Source organism: Mus caroli, unplaced genomic scaffold, assembly GCF_978045245.1.
Source record: "Mus caroli unplaced genomic scaffold, Mus_caroli_1 scaffold_14, whole genome shotgun sequence".
NCBI classification, from domain to species: domain Eukaryota; kingdom Metazoa; phylum Chordata; class Mammalia; order Rodentia; family Muridae; genus Mus; species Mus caroli.
In genome coordinates, this window is record NW_028227269.1 from 3,790,277 (window position 1) to 3,808,434 (window position 18,158).

The following is an 18,158-nucleotide window of genomic DNA, read 5'->3' on the forward strand; positions in this document are numbered from 1 at the left end:
ACTTTTTCTCTTACTTTTTTCTTCTTCATTCTTTCCTTATCACCTTCCACCTTTCCTTTTTTCTCTTCTATTCTTCTTTCTTCCCCTCCTTTCTACCTCTCCCTTCTTTTAATTCTTTTCTTCATCCTATCCTTCCCTAACTCTACCTCCCTTGTTTTAAAGTGAATGTACTTTTGCATCTCTGAGTTTTTAGTCTGCATATATATCTGTTCCTGCATAATCTGAAATATGACATTAAAATGTGGATGTGGATGCTGCTTGGTGTGTTTATATGGAAAGCAACCAATCATCTTAACTGCTCAGCCATTTTCTTAGCCCGCTTTCTTTCTTTTGAGACAAGGTTTCACATGGTCAAATCTGACACTGAACATTCTGTACCTTGAGCATCTAAGCACTGAACACCATGCCTCTAATTCACAAGATTGGGAGTACAGTATGTACAATCATACCTGTTTATGAGGCAATAATAATCAAATCATTGACATCATGCATGTTAGGCAAGTCCTCTACTAACTGTGTACCATTTCCAGAACATTCATGTGACATATTAATTTCAGATCTTTAGGGTAGATACCTACAAGTAGATTGTTGGGTCATATTGGCATCCTACTCTGTTAAATTTTTAATTGACTTTCATGTATTTTTCCTTCAATGGTTGCAGTAATTTTCATTTACTTTAACAACTCTGTATGGCATGTATTGATTAGGGTCAATTATATTTCTTTGCTTTTTGCCAGAGGTTTAGTGTTTGAACATAAGTATGACAACACTGGGATGCAGACATATCTGCCCTTTTGTACTTCCTGAGCTCAATTCTCAGGTTCATTGTATTTTCTAGGGCTCAGTTTACTTAGATCCTTTGAATCTTCTAGCCACATAATCAGAGGAGCCTCTCATTCCTGTAACAGCTGCTATTCCATGAAAGTAATACACTAAGAATTCTGTATGAAATCTAAAGAAATACACATTCTTCTACTTTAAATAGAAAGAAGATAGCTTTACTGAGCACCACGAAATTCTTCACATTTCCCCTAGTTCTTTTCACTGTTGTACATGATGCCATTTTTTCAACTTCTGGGGAGCATCTTGTTGACCTATGCTAATTCCCTTTCTCCTTAATAAAGCAAAGCATCTGCATGGATATATATATATATATATATATATATATATATATATATACATACATATACACACACATATATATGAACATACATATATCTGAATTACATTATATATATATATATATATATATATATATATATATATTTCTCAACTTCTGCTATTATTCATGCAAAACTGTATACCCTTGGCATCTGTCTTAGTCAAGGTTTCTATTCCTGCACAAACATAACCAAGAAGCAAGTTGGGGAGGAAATGTTTTATTCGGCTTACACTTCCATACTGCTGTTCATCACCAAGGAAGTCAGGACTGGAACTCAAGCAGGTCAGGGAGCAGGAACTGATGCAGAGGCCATGGAGGGATGTTTCTTACTGGCTTGCTTCCCCTGGCTTGCTCAGCTTGCTTTCTTATAGAACCCAAGACTACCAGCCCAGAGATGGTCCCACCCACAAGGGGCATTTCCCCCTTGATCACTAATTGAGAAAATGCCTTACAGTTGGATCTCATGGAGGCATTTTCTCAACTGAAGCTCCTTTCTCTGTGATAACTCCAGCTATGTCAAGTTGACACAAAACTAGCCAGTACAGCATCTATCTCCACCTCTGTCTCATATGAATCTTCTTAGGGAGATTATCAGCCTTAGCAGAATTAACATTGCATGTTATAGCCTGCAAATTCTATCCAGTAACAAACTACTTGTTTTAAAACATATATCTTGATCCGTTCTGGTTGGGGTCAGCCCTGCCATCTTCCCCCTTGTACTGGCTGGTTTTGTTTGTCAACTTGATACAAGCTGGAGTTATCATAGAGAAAGGAGGTTCAGTTGGGGAAGTGCCTCCATGAGATCCAGCTGTGGGACATTTTCTCAATTAGTGATCAAGGGAGAAGGGCCCCTTGTGGGTGGGACCATCCCTGGACTGGTAGTCTTGGGTTCTATAAGAGAGCAGGCCAAGCAAGCCAGAGGAAGCAAGCCAGTAAAGAACATCCCTCCATGGCTTCTGCTTCAGCTCCTGAGTTCTGACCTGCTTGAGTTCCAGTCCTGCATCCTTTGGTGATCAGCAGCAGTATGGAAATGTAAGCAGAATAAACCCTTTCTTCCCCAACTGCTTCTTGGTCATGATGTTTGTGCAGGAATAGAAACCCTGACTAAGACACCCCTGAACCTGGAAGAGGCTGCCAAGAACCCCAGAGGACTTTCCATGCCACAGGACCTCTGGATCACATCGGGATCACAGGTGAGTGGAACTCAACATCAGCTCCAAAGAATCGAGGAGGGTCTTGTGCCAGCAGGAACAGGGGCAAAGGAACCCTGCTCAAACAGAGGCTGGAATTTTTTCCAGTCAGGGCCAGTCCCAGCATCTTCCCAGTAAACCTGGCCAAGGGTGTTGAGGGCCCCAGAGGACTCTCCAAGCTGCAGGAACCCAGCACACCCAGGACCTCGTGATCACTGGAGAGCACCTGGACTACAGAAGCAACAGAGCTTCTTGGACAAGGTCCCTTCGGGCCTTCATCATTATCCAGGAGGCAGAGCTGAGACCTAAACCTCTGGACACTTTCCTTGCCAGAGAAAAGTCAGCCTATAGGGAGGGCTCTGACCCCAGGACTCAGGAGGTAGATCAGAGCTCCAGACTTCTGGATACCTGCCCTGCAAGAGGAAAGAGGTTGCAGAGAGTATTCTGACCATTGGGACTCAGGTGAGAGTTGGATTCCCAGGAGTGCTGAAAGAGGCTAACAGAATCACAGGAGGATTAAGCTCCAGCCAGAGTTGGCTAGAGTAGACACCAGAGATTACCAGATGGCAGAAGGCAAACATAAAAATCTTACTAACAGGAACCAAGAACACTGGACATCATCAGAACCCAGTACGCCGACCAAAGTGAGTCCTGAGCACCCCAACACAACTGAAAAGCAAGACTCAGATTTAAAATAATATCTCATGATGGTGATAGAAGATTTCAAGAAGGGCATTAATAACTCACTTAAAGAAATACAGGAGAACAGTGCTAAATAGGTAGAAACCCTTAAAGAATTACAGGAAAACACTGCTAAACAGGTAGAAAACCTTAAAGAGGAAACACAAAAATCCCTTAAAGAATTACAGGAAAACACAACCAAACAGGTGATGGAACTGAACAAAACCATCCAAGATCTAAAAATAGAAGTAGAAACAATGAAGAAAGCCCAAAGGGAGACAACTGTGGAGATAGAAACCCTAGGAAAGATATCAGGAACCATAGATGTGATCATCAGAAACAGAATACAAAAGATGGAAGAGAAAATCTCAGGTGCAGAAGATTCCATAGGGAACATGGACACAACAATAATAGAAAATGCAAAATGCCAAAAGAACCAACTCAAAACATCCAGGAAATCCAGGACACAATGAGAAGACCAAACCTACGGATAATAGTAGTAAATGAGAATGAATATTTTTAACTTAAAGGGCCAGTAAATATCTTCGACAAAATTATAGAAAAAACTTCCCATACCGAAAGACAGAGATGCCCATGAACATACAAGAAGCCTACAGAACACCAAATAGACTGGACCAGAAAAGAAACTCCTCCCGACACATAATAATCAGAACAACAAATGCACTAAATAAAGACAAAATATTAATAGCAGTAAGGGAAAAAGGTCAAGTAACATATAAAGGCAGGCCTATTAGAACTACTATAGAAGATGATGGACAGATGCTATACTGAAGACACTCCGGGAACACAAATGCCAACCCAGGCTATTATACCCATCAAAACTCACAATTACCACAGATGGAGAAACCAAACTATTCCATGACAAAATTCACAAAATATCTTTCCACGAATCCAGACCTTCAAAAGATAATATAGGGAAAACACCAACACAAAATGGAAACTATACCCTAGAAAAAGCAAGAAAGTAATCCTTCAACAAACCTCAAAGAAGATAGCCACAAGAACAAAATCCCAACTTTAACAAAAAAAATAACTTTTATTTAATTTCTCTTAACATCAAAGGACTCAATTCCCCAATAAAATGACATAGACTAATAGACTGTCTATACAAACAGGACCCAACATTTTGTTGCTTGCAGAAAACCCACCTCAGGGACAAAGAGCATACTTCAGAGTAAAATACTGGAAAACAATTTTCCAAGCAAATGGTACGAAGAGCCCCGCTGGAGTAGCCATTCTTATGACGAATAAAATTGACTTCAACCTGAAAGTTATAAAAAAAGACAAGAAAGGGCACTTCATATTCATCAAAGGTAAAATCTAAAAAGATGAACTCTTAATCCTGAATATCTATGCTCTCCAAATTCAAGGGCAGCCACATTCATTAAAGAAACTTTAGTAAAGCTCAAAGCACACATTGCACCTCACACAAAAATAGTGGGAGACTTCAACACCCTATTCTCATCAATGGTCAGATCCTGTAAACAGAAACTAAACAGAGACACATGGACACTAACAGAAGTTATAAAACAAAAAGGATTTAACAGATATCTACAGAATATTTTATCCCAAAACAAAAGGATATACCTTCTTCTCAGCATCTCATGGTACCTCCTCTAAAACTGACCATATAATGTGTCACAAAACAGGCTTCAACAGATCCAAAAATATTGAAATTACCCCATGCATCCTATCAAATAACCATGGACTAAGGCTGATCTTCAATAACAGTATAATTAATAGAAAGCCAACATTCACATGGAAACTGAACAACACTCTACTCAATGATAACTTGATCAAGGAACAAATAAAGATAGAAATTACAGACTTTTTAGAATTTAATGAAAATGAACCCACAACATACCCAAACTTATGGGAAACAATGAAAGCATTTCTAAGAGGGAAACTCATAGCTCTGAGTGCCTCCAAAAAGAAACTAGAGAGAGCACACCTAGAAGCTCTAGAAGGAAAGGAAGCAAATTCACCCAAGAGGAGTAGAAGGCAGGAAATAATCAAACTCAGGGCTGAAACCAACCAAGTGGAAACAAAAAGAACTAATAAAAGAATCAAGTAACCAGGAGCTGGTTTTTGAGAAAATCAACAAAATATATAAACCCTTAGCCAGATTAACTAGAGGGAACCGGGACAGTGTCCTAATTAAGAAAATCAGAAATGAAAAAGGAGACATAACAACAGAACCTGAGGAAATCCAAAACATCATCAGATCCTAATACAAAAGGCTATACTCAACAAATCTGGAAAACCTGGATAAAATGGACAAATTCCTAGACAGATACCAGGTACCAAAGTTAAATCAGAATTAGATTAATGATTATTCCAATTATTTATTAGGTATTTTCTTCATTTACATTTCAAATGCTATCCCGAAAGACCCCTATACCCTCCTCCCCCCTGCTCCCCTACCCACCCACTCCCACTTCTAGGTCCTGGTGTTCCCAGGGCATATAAAGTTTGCAAGACCAATAACAGTCCCATTTCCCCTAAAGAAATAGAAGCAGTTATTAATATTCTCGCAACCAAAAAAACAAAAAACAAAACAAAAACAAAACAAAAAAAAAAAACCAAGGATCACATTGGTTTAGAGCAGAGTTCTATCACACCTTCAAAGAAGACCTAATTCCAACTCTCCTCAAACTATTCCACAAAATAGAAATAGAAGGTATTTTACCCAATTCATTCTATGAAGCCACAATTACTCTGATACCTAAACCACACAAAGGTCCAACAAAGAGATCTTCAGACCTTCAGACCTTCAGACCTTATGAATATCAATGCAAAAACACTCAATAAAATCCTCACAAACCAAAGCCAAGAACACATCAAAATAATCATCCATCATGACCAGGTATGCTTCATGTGAGGGATGCAAAGGGATGGTTTAATATACGTGTCTTAGTCAGGATTTCTATTCCTGCACAAACATCATGACCAAGAAGCAAGTTGGGGAGGAAAGGGTTTATTCAGCTTACACTTCCATGCTGCTGTTCATCACCAAAGGAAGTCAGGACTGGAACTCAGACAGGTCAGGGAGCAGGAGCTGATACAGAGGCCATGGAGGGATGTTCTTTACTGGCTTGCCTCCCCTGGCTTGCTCAGCCTACTCTCTTATAGAACCCAAGACTACCAGCCCAGGGATGGTCCCACCCACAAGGGGCCTTTCCCCCTTGATCACTAATTGAGAAAATGCCTTACAGTTGGATCTCATGGAGGCATTTCCTCAACTGAAGCTCCTTTCTCTGTGATAACTCCAGCTGTGTCAAGTTGACACAAAAATAGCCAGTACAATACGGAAATCCATCAACGTAATCCACTATATAAACAAACTCAAAGATAAAAATCTCAGGATCTTCTCATTAGATGCTGAGAAAGCATTTGACAAAATCCAACACCCCTTCATATAAAAGTCATGGAAGGTCAAGAATTCAAAGCCCATATCTAAACATAATAAAAGAAATATACAACAAACCAGTAGCCAACATCAAAGTAAATGGAGAGAAACTCCAAGCAATCCCACTAAAATCAGGGACTAGATAAGGCTGCCCACTTTCTCCCTACCTATTCAATATAGTACTTGAAGTCCTACCCAGAGCAATCTGACAACAAACAGAGATCAAAGGGGATACAAATTGGAAAGGAAGAAGTCAAAATATCGCTATTTGCAGATGATATGATTGTATATATAAGTGACCCTAAAATTTCCACCAGAGAACTCCTAATCATGATAAACAGCTTCAGTGAAGTAGCTAGATATAAAATTAACTCAAACAAATCAGTGGACTTTCTCTACACAAAGGATAAACAGGCTGAGAAAGAAATTAGAGAAACAACACCCTTCACAATAGTCACAAAAATATAAAATACCTTGGTGTGACTCTAAGGAAGTGAAAGATCTATATGATAAGAACTTCAAGTCTCTGAAGAAAGAAATTGAAGAAGATCTCAGATGATGGAAAGATATCCCATGCTCATGGATTGGCAGGATCAATATAGTAAAAATGGCTATCTTGCCAAAAGCAATCTACAGATTCAATGCAATCCCCCATCAAAATTTCAAATCAATTCTTCACTGAGCTGGAAAGGGCAATTTGCAAATTCATCTGGAATAACAAAAACCTAAGATAGCAAAAATACTTCTCAACAATAAAAGAACCTCTTGTGGAATCACCATGCCTGACCCAAAGTTGTACTACAGAGCAATTGTGATAAAAACTGCATGGTATTGGTACAGTTACTGACAGATAGATCAATGGAATAGAATTGAAGACCCAAACATGAACCCACACACCTATTGTCCCTTGATCTTTGACAAGGGAGCTAAAACCATCCAGTGGAAAAAAGACAACATTTTCAACAAATGGTGCTGGCACAACTGGTGGTTATCAGGTAGAAGAATTCGAATTGATCCTTTCTTATCTCCTTGTACAAAGTTCAAGTCTAAGTGGATCAAAGACCTCCACATAAAACCAGAGACACTGAAATTTATAGAGGAGAAAGTTCGGAAAGCTTAACTGGTGCCTATCATGTAGAAAAATGTGAATTGATTCATTCTTATCTCCTTGAACAAAGTTCAAGTCTAGGTGGATCAAAGACCTCCACATAAAACCAGAGACACTGAAATTTATAGAGGAGAAAGTGGGGAAAAGTCTTGATTTTATGGGCACAGGGGAAATTTTTTTGAACAGAACAGCAAAGGCTTGTGCTGTAAGATCAAGAATCAACACATGGGACTTCATAAAATTGCAAAGCTTCTGTAAGGATACTGTCAATAAGACAAAAGGCCACCAACAGATTGGGAAAGGATTTTTACCAAACCCTAAATCTGATAGGGGACTAATATCCAATATATAAAACAAGCTTAAGAAGCTGGACTCCAGAAATTCAAATAACCCCATTAAAAATGGGGTACAGAGTTAAACAAAGGATTCTCAACCGAGGAATACTGAAGGGCTGATAAGCACTTGAAAAAAAAAATGTTCAACATCCTTAATCATCAGGGAAATGCAAATCAAAACAATTGAGTTTCTAATTCAGGTGACAGCAGATGCTGGTGAGGATGTGGAGAAAGAGGTACACTCCTCCATTGCTGGTGGGATTGCAAGCTTGTACAACCACTCTGGAAATCAGTCTGGTGGTTTCTCAGAAAATTGCACATAGTATTACTGGAATATCTAGCAATACCTCTCCTGGGCATAGACCCAGAATATGTTCCAACTTTTAATAAGTACACATGCTCCTCTATGTTATTAGTAGCCTTATTTATAATAGCCATATGCTGTAAAGAACAGAGGAATGAATGCAGCAAATGTGGTACATTTTCACAACTGAATACTAGTAAGCTATTAAACTCAATGAATTTATGAAATTTTGGGCAAATGGATGTATTTGGAGGATATCATCCTGAGTGAGGTAACACAATCACAAAAGAAGTCATTTGATAGGCCTTTACTGTTAAGTGGATATTAGCCCAGATACTTAGAAAACCCAAGATACAATTTGCAAAACACTAGAAAATCAAGAAGAAGGAAGACCAATGTGTGGATACTTCATTCCTCCAGAGATTAGAGAACAAAATATCCATGGAAGGAGTTACAGAGAAAAAGTTTGGAGCTAAGATGAAAGAATGGACCATCCAGAGACTACCCCACCTGGGTATCCACCCCATAATCAGTTACCAAATCCAGATATTATTGCATATGCCAGCAAGATTTTGTGGAGAGGACCCTGATATAGCTGTCTCGTGTGAGGGTATGCCAATGCCTGGAAAATACAGAAGTGGATACTCACAGGCATCTATTGGATGGAACACAGGGCCCCCAATGGAGTAGCTGTAGAAAGTACCCAAGATGCTGAAGGGGTCTGCAACCTTATAAGTGGAACAACAATACGAACTAACCAATACCCCCAGAGCTTGTGTCTCTAGCTGCATATGTATCAGAATATGGCCTAGTCAGCCATCATTGGGAAGAGAGGCCCCTTGGTCTTGCAAACTTTATATGCCCCAGTATAGGGGAATGCCAAGGCCAAGAAGTGGGAGTGGGTGGGTAGGGGATCAGGGCTGGGGGAGGGTACAGGGGACTTTCGGGATAGCATTTGAAATGTAAATGAAGAAAATATCTAATAAAAAATTAAAAAACAAACAAAAACACCCAAACATATATCTTACAAAAGTTTGCACTCAAGGTATCAAAACATTTCAGAACTCAGTGCCACAAAACAAAATATCCAATAAAATGTTTGAACAAAAGATGCATAGACTCCAAATAACCCTAAGGTTTGAAGTTGAACAGCACTGACCTTCAGGGAGACTACAAATTAAAACTACAATGGGGTATTCCTGCATATACACAGATAAAATTAAAGCAAAGGAATGACTCAGCTAAGCTATTTGGGAAGACCAAGTTTGTATATCATAGCTCATCAATTATCATTCAGCATCATGGGATGCAAGCTTATGAAGTCTCTTCAGATTTGCCAAAGGAGACAAACTGTGTGTTCACAAAAAGTCCACAAGTGAATGCTTGTTTTATCTTCATTTCCAGTGTTCATGCTCAGGAGTCCCCCCTCGGCTGTTGAATAGAACAAGCATCACAGGCTATAACTGTATAATCAGAGACTATGAAACAACAGTGAATGGGGAGAGCGAGTGACATAGAAAATAGTGGAGACTTCTGAAGCTATAGTAAATATTGATGACACCTTTAAAGCAGTCTCAAAAACAAAACAAGACAATATAACAAAAATAACAGGAAGAAGAACCTCAGTGATGCAGGATGAAAGAGTCTGAAAAAGAGATTTTTTTTATTCAAAAGAATAAATTATTCTTTACTTTCCTCCCTTTCCATGTCTACTCAGAGCATTTACTAAAGAAATTTCTCATGAAGGTAGGTGAAAGCTCTAAAATACAGGAAGACTTCCACTGAAAATAATCCATGTAACCAATCGAAAAACCAACCAAAAAAAAAATGAGAGAAAATGTGATGAAGTTATTAAGTTAAAAGTATTAGCATATATGAAAATTTTATAGCCTACTTACAAAATATTGATAAGTAATACTTAATAATAATAAATGTTTGTGATGTAATAGTTATCCAAATTATATAAGTAGTCATATTGGGTTAAATATATTCCTTTTATCATATTAATTTAAAAGTGAAATAAATAAATATATATAGAAGATTGAACAGCAAATTTTATCACATTATTCCACTAAGAAAATTAACTATATTGATGCTAATTTAATACAGGCAATATGTCTTACTTACTATTCTACTGCTATGAAGAGACACCATGACCAAGAAAACTCTTAAAACAAAGCCATTTAATTTGGGGCTCATGGTTCCAGAAAGTAGCAGAGTCCATGAGCATCATGGGGTGGCAGGCAGTGTATAAGCATAAGGAGACAGTCTTACAGACTGCATCAGTAACCAAGAGCTTTACATCATTATCATTAGGCAGCAGGCAAAGAGACAAAGACTGGATATGGTGTGGCCTTTTGAAACATAACCTCCATAACATACCTTCACCAATAAGGCCACACTCCCTCATCTTTTCAAAACACATCTACTAATGGGTAATCAATTGTTCAAATATGTGAGCCTATGGAAGCTATTTTCACTCAAAATATAATTCAATATATAATGACTATAGCAAATATGTTAGGTTATTAATGAAAATATTACTAGAAACTTTCCTATTTTAAAACACTAAAATTTTCATTTTAAGTAGTATATAATTAAAGACATCATAACAGCAATTAAACTGAGCTTAAATCTAAAATAATTCATACCATACATATTATAATTTTAGAAGGCATTGCAGGGATATTTAAGTATATGTTGGTATATTTAAATATTAAAGAAAAAAGGAAAGAAATCTGAAAATGAATCACTTAAACATTCTATTTAATTCTTCAAAATTAAAAGGGATAATTAAAAATAAACCTAAGGAGGGGGGTGAAATACAAAACAAATGTATTGGTTGGTAGCCAAACTTACCTGTACTATAATGATGAAAAAATTTCAAACACCCTTAGTGTTCTTTCTTTTCTTTTTCTTTTTTTTTTCGAGTTTTTTAAATTAGGTATTTTCTTCATTTACATTTCCAGTGCTATCCCAAAACTTCCCCTTACCCTCCCCCACCCACTCCCACTTCTTAGCCCTGGCATTCCCATATACTGGGGCATATAAAGTTTGCAAGACCAGTGGGCCTCTCTTTCCACTGATGGCTGATTAGGCCATCTTCTGATAGATATGCAGCTAGAGACATGAGCTCCAGAGGGTACTGGTTAGTACATATTGTTGTTCCACCTATAGGGTTGCAGATCCCTTTAGCTCCCTGGGTAGTTTCTCTAGCTCCTCCATTGGGGGCCCTGTGATCCATCCAATAGCTAACTATGAGCATCCACTTCTGTGTTTGCTAGACACCAGCATAGCCTCACAAGAGACAGCTATATCAGGGTCCTTTCAGGAAAATCTTGCTAGTGTATGCAATGGTGTCAGCATTTGGAGGCTGATTATGGGATGGATCCTTGGATATGGCAGTCTCTAGATGGTCTGTCCTTTCTTCTCAGCTCCAAACTTTGTCTCTGTAACTCTTTCCATGGGTGTTTTGTTCCCAATTCTAAGAAGGGGCAAAGTGTCCAAACTTTGGTCTTCGTTCTTCTTTAGTTTCATTAGTTTCACAAATTGTATCTTATATCTTGGGCATTCTAACCCTCTGGGCTAATATCCACTTATCAGTGAGTTCATATCATGTGAGTTCTTTTGTGATTGGGTTTTCTCACTCAGGATGATGCCCTCCAGGTCCATCCATTTGCCTAGGAATTTCATAAATTCATTCTTTTTAATAGCTGAGTAGTACTCCATTGTATAAATGTACAACATTTTCTGTATCCATTCCTCTGTTGAGGGGCATCTGGGTTCTTTCCAGCTTCTGGCTATTATAAATAAGGCTGCTATGAACATAGTGGAGCATGTGTCCTTCTTACCGGTTGGGACATCTTCTGGATATATGCCCAGGAGAGGTATTGCTGGATCCTCCGGTAGTATTATGTCCAATTTTCTGAGGAACCGCCAGACTGATTTCCAGAGTGGTTGTACAAGCTTGCAATCCCACCAACAATGGAGGAGTGTTCCTCTTTCTCCACATCCTCGCCAGCATCTGCTGTCACCTGAATTTTTGATCTTAGCCATTCTGACTGGTGTGAGGTGGAATCTCAGGGTTGTTTTGATTTGCATTTCCGTGATGATTAAGGATGTAGAACATTTTTTCAGGTGCTTCTCTGCCATTCCGTATTTCTCAGGTGAGAATTCTTTGTTCAGTTCTGAGCCCCAGTTTTTAATGGGGTTATTTGATTTTCTGGAGTCCACTTTCTTGAGTTCTTTATATATATTGGATATTAGTCCCTTCTCTGATTTAGGATAGGTGAAGAACCTTTCCCAATCTGTTGATGGTCTTTTTGTCTTTTTGATGGTGTCATTTGCCTTGCAGAAGCTTTGCAGTTTCATGAGGTCCCACTTGTCAATTCTCTATCTTACAGCACAAGCCATTGCTGTTCTATTCAAGAATTTTTCCCCTGTGCCCATATCTTCAAGGCTTTCCCCCACTTTCTCCTCTATAAGTTTCAGTGTCTCTGGTTTTATGTGAAGTTCCTTGATCCACTTAGACTTGACCTTAGTACAAGGAGATAAGAATGGATCAATTCGCATTCTTCTACATGAAAATAACCAGTTGTGCCAGCACCATTTGTTGAAAATGCTGTCTTTCTTCCACTGGATGGTTTTAGCTCCCTTGTCGAAGACCAAGTAACCATAGGTGTGTGGCTTCATTTCTGGGTCTTCAATTCTATTCCATTGGTCTATTTGTCTGTCACTATACCAGTACCACACAGTTTTTATCACAATTGCTCTGTAGTAAAGCTTTAGGTCAGGCATGGTGATTCCACCAGAGTTTCTTTTATCCTTGAGAAGAGTTTTTGCTATCCTAGGTTTTTTGTTGTTCCAGATGAATTTGCAGATTGCCCTTTCTAATTTGTTGAAGAATTGAGTTGGAATTTTGATGGGGATTGCATTGAATCTGTAGATTGCTTTTGGCAAGATAGACATTTTTACAATGTTGATCCTGCCAATCCATGAGCATGGGAGATCTTTCCATCTTCTGAGATCTTCTATAATTTCTTTCTTCAGAGACTTGAAGTTTTTATTATACAGATCTTTCACTTTCTTAGTTAGAGTCACGCCAAGATATTTTATATTATTTGTGACTATTGAGAAGGGTGTTGTTTCCCTAATTTCTTTCTCAGCCTGTTTATTCTTTGTGTAGAGAAAGGCCATTGATTTGTTTGAGTTAATTTTATATCCAGCTACTTCACTGAAGCTGTTTATCAGGTTTAGGAGTTCTCTGGTGGAATTTTTAGGGTCACTTATATATACTATCATATCATCTGCAAAAAGTGATAATTTGACTTAATCTTTTCCAAATTGTATCCCTTTGATCTCCTTTTGTTGTCGAATTGCTCTGGCTAGGACATCAAGTACAATGTTGAATAGGTATGGAGAAAGTGGACAGCCTTGTCTAGTCCCTGATTTTAGAGGGATTGCTTCAAGCTTCTCACCATTTACTTTGATGTTGGCTACCCGTTTGCTGTAGATTGTTTTTATCATGTTTAGGTATGGGCCTTGAATTCCTGATCTTTCCAAGACTTTTCTCATGAATGGGTGTTGGATCTTATCAAATGCTTTTTCCACATCTAGTGAGATGATCATGTGGTTTTTGTCTTTGAATTTGTTTATATACTGGATTACGTTGATGGATTTCCATATATCAAACCATCCCTGCATCCCTGGGATGAAACCAACTTGGCCACGAAGGATGATTGTTTTGATATCTTCTTGGATTTGGTTAGCAAGAACTTTATTGAGGATTTTTGCATCAATATTCATAAGGGATATTGGTCTGAAGTTTCCTATCTTTGTTGGGTCTATTTGTGGTTTAGGTATCAGAGTAATTGTGGCTTCATAGAATGAGTTGGGTAGAGTACCTTCTGTTTCTATTTTGTGGAATAGTTTGTGAAGAACTGGGATTAGATCTTCTTTGAAGGTCTGATAGAACTCTGCACTAAACCCATCTGGTCCTGGGCTTTTTTTAGTTGGGAGACTATTAATGACTGCTTCTATTTCTTTGGGGGATATAGGGCTGTTTAGATCATTAACCTGATCTTGATTCAACTTTGGTACCTGGTATCTGTCTAGGAACTTCTCCATTTCATCCAGGTTCTCCAGTTTTGTTGAGTATAGCCTTTGGTAGAAGTATCTGATGGTGTTTTGGATATCTTCAGGATCTGTTGTTATGTTTCCTTTTTCATTTCTGATTTTGTTAATTAGGATGCTTTCCCTTTGCCCTCTAGTGAGTCTGGCTAAGGGTTTATCTATCTTGTTGATTTTCTCAAAGAACCAGCTCCTTGATTCGTTGATTCTTTGAATAGTTCTTCTTGTTTCCACTTGGTTGATTTCGCCCCTGAGTTTGATTACTTCCTGCCGTCTACTCCTCTTTGGTGAATTTGCTTCTTTTTGTACTAGTGCTTTTAGGTGTGTTGTCAAGCTACTAATGTGTGCTCTCTCTAGTTTCTTTTTGGAGGCACTCAGAGCTATGAGTTTTCCTCTTAGAAATGCTTTCATTGCATCCCATAAGTTTGGGTATGTTGTGGCTTCATTTTCATTGAACTCTAAAAAGTCCTTAATTTCTTTATTCCTTCCTTGACCAAGATATCATTGAGAAGAGTGTTTTTCAGTTTCCACGTGAATGTTGGCTTTCTATTATTTATTTTGTTATTGAAGATCAGCCTTAGTCCATGGTGATCTGATAGGATGCATGGGACAATTTCAATATTTTTGTATCTGTTGAGGCCTGTTTTGTGACCAATTATGTGGTCAATTTTGGAGAAGGTACCATGGGGTGCTGAGAAGAAGGTATATCCTTTTGTTTTAGGATAGAATGTTCTGTAGATATCTGCCAGATCCATTTGATTCATAACTTCTGTTACTTTCACTGTGTCCCTGTTTACTTTCTGTTTCCATGATCTGTCCATTGGTGAAAGTGGTCTGTTGAAGTCTCCCACTATTATTGTATGAGGTGCAATGTGTGCTTTGAGATTTTCTAAAGTTTCTTTAATGAATGTGGCTGCCTTTGTATTTGGAGCATAGATATTCAGAATTGATCATTCCTCTTGGAGGATTTTACCTTTGATGAGTATGATGTGCCCCTCCCTGTCTTTTATGATGACTTTGGGTTGGAAGTCAATCTTATCAGATATTAGAATGGCTACTCCAGCTTGTTTCTTCATACCATTTGCTTGGAAAATTGTTTTCCAGCCTTTCATTCTGAGGTAGTGTCTATCTTTTTCTCTGAGATGAGTTTCCTGTAAGCAGCAAAATGTTGGGTCTTGTTTGTGTAGCCAGTTTGTTAGTCTATGTCTTTTTATTGGGGAGTTGAGTCCATTGATATTAAGAGATATTAAGGAAAAGTAATTGTTGCTTCCTGTTATTTTTGTTGTTAAAGTTGGCATTCTGTTCTTGTGGTTGTCTTCTTTTAGGTTTTTTGAGGGATTACCTTCTTGTTTTTTCTAGGGTGTGGTTCCCGTCCTTGTATTTTTTTTTCCTGTTATTATCCTTTGAAGGGCTGGATTCGTGGAGAGATAATGTGTGAATTTGGTTTTGTCGTGGAATACTTTGGTTTCTCCATCTATGTTAATTGAGAGTTTGGCTGGGTATAGTAGCCTGGGCTGGAATTTGTGTTCTTTTAGTGTCTGTATAACATCTGTCCAGGATCTTCTGGCTTTCATAGTCTCTGGTGAAAAATCTGGTGTAATTCTGATAGGCTTGCCTTTATATGTTACTTGGCCTTTTTCTCTTACTGCTTTTAGTATTCTATCTTTATTTAGTGCATTTGTTGTTCTGATTATTATGTGTTGGGAGGTATTTCTTTTCTGGTCCAGTCTCTTTGGAGTTCTGTAGGCTTCTTGTATGTTCATGGGCATCTCTTTCTTTAGATTTGGGAAGTTTTCTTCTATAATTTTGTTGAAGATGTTTGCTGGTCCTTTGAATTGAAAATCTTCATTCTCATCCACTCCTATTATCCGTAGGTTTCGTCTTCTCATTGTGTCCTGGATTTCCTGGATGTTTTGAGTTAGGATCTTTTTGCATTTTCCATTTTCTTTGATTGTTGTGCAGATGTTCTCTATGGAATCTTCTGCACCTGAGATTCTCTCTTCCATCTCTTGTATTCTGTTGCTGATGCTCGAATCTATGGTTCCAGATTTCTTTCCTAGGGTTTCTATCTCCAGTGTTGCCTCATTTTGGGTTTTCTTTATTGTGTCTACTTCCCTGTTTAGGTCTAGTATGGTTTTGTTCATTTCCATCATCTGTTTGGATGTGTTTTCCTGTTTTTCTTTAAGGACTTTTACCTGTTTGGTTGTCTTTTCCTGTTTTTCTTTAAGGACTTGTAATTCTTTAGCAATGTTCTCCTGTAATCCTTTAAGTGAGTTATTAAAGTCCTTCTTGATGTCCTCTACCATCATCATGAGATATGCTTTTAAATCCAGGTCTAGCTTTTCAGGTGTGTTGGGGTGCCCTGGACTTGGCGAAGTGGAAGTGCTGGGTTCTGATGATGGTGAGTGGTCTTGGTGTCTGTTAGTAAGATTCTTACGTTTACCTTCACCATCTGGTAATCTCTGGAGTCGTTATAGTTGTCTCTGTTTAGAGATTGTTCTTCTGGTGATTCTGATTACTGTCTATCAGCAGACCTGGGAGATAGGCTCTCTCCTCTGAGTTTCAGTGGTTAGAGCACTCCCTGCTGACAAGCTCTCCTCTTACAGGGAAGGTGCACAGATATCTGGTGTTTGGACCTCCTCCTGGCCGAAGAAGAAGGCCCAAAAAAGGACCTTTCCCAGATGCTGTGTTGCTTTGGCAGGTCACAGAAGCTGTCAGCTTCTGTGGTGCACACTCTCACCTGTGCAGACTAAGTTCCTAAGTTAGGTGGAGTCCCTGATCCAAGATGGCGCTCCCTGCTCCTGAGGCAGAGGGCTCCCGTGCAGGGTGGGACCACTGTCCTCCTACTGGGAGGGTGCTGCATGTCTGCAGCCCCAAAAGGGTGCTGCCTCAGTGGCTCTGTGGCTCCTGCCTGTCCCAGAAGCTGTCTGCCTCTGTGGTGCACACTCTCACCTGTCTTTCTTGCTTTTTCTAGGGCGTGATTTCTGTCCTTGTATTTTTTTTTTATTCTGTTATTATCCTTTGAAGGGCTGGATTTGTGGAAAGATAATTTGTGAATTTGGTTATGTCGTGGAATACTTTGGTTTCTCCATCTATGGTAATTGAGAGTTTGGCTGGGTATAGTAGCCATGGCTGACATTTGTGTTCTCTTAGTGTCTGTAGAACAACTATCCAGGGTCTTCTGGCTTTTATAGTCTCTGGTGAAAAGTCTGGTGTAATTCTGATAGACCTGCCTTTATATGTTACTTGACCCCTTTCCCTTACTGCTTTTAATATTCTATCTTTATTTAGTGAATTTTCTGTTCTGATTATTATGTCTCAGGAGGAATTTCTTTTCTGGTCCAGTCTATTTGGATTCTGTAGGTGTCTTGTATGTTCATGGGCATCTCTTTTTTTAGTTTTGGGAAGTTTTCTTCAATAATTTGTTGAGGATATTTGCTGGCCCTTTAAGTTGAAAATCTTCATTCTCATCTGCTCGTATTATTCGTAGGTTTGGTCTTCTCCTTGTGTCCTGGATTTCCTGGATGTTTTGAGTTAGTATCCTTTTACATTTTGCATTTTCTTTGATTGTTGTGAAGATGTTCTCTATGGAATCTCCTGCATCTGAGATTCTCTCTTCCATCTCTTGTATTCTGTTGCTGATGCTTGCATCTATGGTTCCAGATTTCTTTCCTAAGGTTTCTATCTCCAGCTTTGCCTTGCTTTGTGTTTTCTTTATTGTGTCCACTTCCCTTTTTAGGTCTAGTATGGTTTTGTTCATTTCCATCACCTGTTTGGATGTGTTCTCCTCTTTTTCTTTAAGAACTTGTAACTCTTTAG